The sequence below is a fragment of the Corvus brachyrhynchos genome, unplaced genomic scaffold, assembly GCF_000691975.1.
Source record: "Corvus brachyrhynchos isolate BGI_N302 unplaced genomic scaffold, ASM69197v1 scaffold42, whole genome shotgun sequence".
NCBI lineage: Eukaryota > Metazoa > Chordata > Aves > Passeriformes > Corvidae > Corvus > Corvus brachyrhynchos.
In genome coordinates this window covers 1,121,945-1,123,660 of record NW_008237242.1, presented here as the reverse complement: position 1 = coordinate 1,123,660, position 1,716 = coordinate 1,121,945, and the positions used below count along the sequence as shown (strand labels likewise).

The following is a 1,716-nucleotide window of genomic DNA, read 5'->3' as shown; positions in this document are numbered from 1 at the left end:
AAGGTCACTTCCAACCCAAACCATTCTATGATACCTGGAGTAAATGTACTGGAGAAGTAAGAGTTTTATGGGAAAAGGCTTTACACAACTTATTCCTTTACCCCATGAGACAGTGTTTTGTGAAGGCAGATCGATCTTTCTCCACAGTTTACAAATCATCTGTAACATTAAGCTCTGTAGGATGAATTCTGACCCCAGTTACATTTCCAAAAGAAACGTAACTTCCAATATTGTGTTCTGGCAGAATTTCCAATGCTGCATGACAGAACAGAATGTGTTACACTTCTGCTAGCTCTACAAGACAAATAACATGAACACTGGAACAGCTATTCACAATCACTGCTCTACAATATTTATTTTGAAATCAATAAAACTGACTAAAAATTTAAGTATTAATAACATTTCAAAGGTTATGATTGATTTTATACATAAATAGTATTTGGAATATAAACACCCAATTTCCTTCTGAATTCTCCAAACGTTTACGCAATATCACATTTAGCAGTTACTGTAAGAGAATGACTTCATCAATCTTTAATTTCTCATTATTTAGTTTAACAGCATGTCCCTTCTTAATGAAATATACAAAAGAAACTTCTCTTTTTCTATACTAGTCACTATTTCATATTTTTAAGTTAATTTTTAGGCAAACGTAATAATTAAAAAACATGTATTTCTAACAATGCAAATCTATTCAGTGTACTTGCCACAAATCTTTCACTTTTGATAGTTTTGTCTTGTTTTAAATTTAATTCAGTGCTACAGTATTCTTTAAGAAATACTGTAATTTATTTTTAAACCAGATGTACTACTGAATTGATTAGAATGATGGCCAGATCTCTTGAGTGGATGTAATGAAACTAGGATTCCTCAAGGCATATAATTACCGTGAAAGTTTCCCTTAACTTCTTTTATTTTGTATTTAAGAATTTCAACAGCCACTATGGCTAATATATAGATGATGGTATTTGAAATTCTTGACAATTCTCTCCATTCCCAACCAACTTAAATAACTTTGCTTAGTTAATTAATTTTTTAAATTCACTGTTCCAAATTATTAACATCATAAACAGGTGATGTGATATGATATGATAAACAGAGAATATAGAATTCCTGAATGAAGCAAGTCATCATTAATCCTTTGTCATAATTTAGACTGATTACAATTTACCTCAAGACATCACATTCATGCACAGAGAAGCATTATTCAGTTAGAATGAAAAGGGAAAACAAACAGGACATTCTTTTCAGCTTCTTTGATAAAGATCAAAGGTATCAGTATTATAATTTTCATGTGCAAAAACACAGTGTATATATATGTTGGATGAGAACTTGAAACATACTAATAAGCTGAACAAACAAATTTTTCTCCTTTGGACCTTAAGAAATACTAAACCCCAAAATATTATATTTTACGGAAGTTCATTAAGATGTTTCTATAAACAAAGGTGCAAAACTTGGGAAAAAATCATTATAAGCAAGATTCCTTCTCAGGCTCCTGTAGTCCTGCATGGCTACACAGCTCCGACAGAACTGATTCACTTTGTTCTTAGAGTTTATTTCCACTGCTGGTTAACTTACAACCATAGAGACAAACCAACCATACTTTTATCAACAAGTAGGAAATGCCTTCCTAACTTAGAGGCAAATAACAATTTTTTTTTTACTCAGGAACTTTATTCAGTTGCACAGCAAAATTCTAACTAGAAGCTTCCT

General features: G+C 31.4%; 1 protein-coding gene across 3 annotated transcripts in view; it reads right to left on the bottom strand.

The window, feature by feature from the left end:
- NIPBL (NIPBL, cohesin loading factor) overlaps positions 1 to 1,716 on the bottom strand; it is a 110,796-nt gene that overhangs the window by 42,810 nt on the left and 66,270 nt on the right. The gene's annotated exons all lie outside the window — the stretch shown is intronic.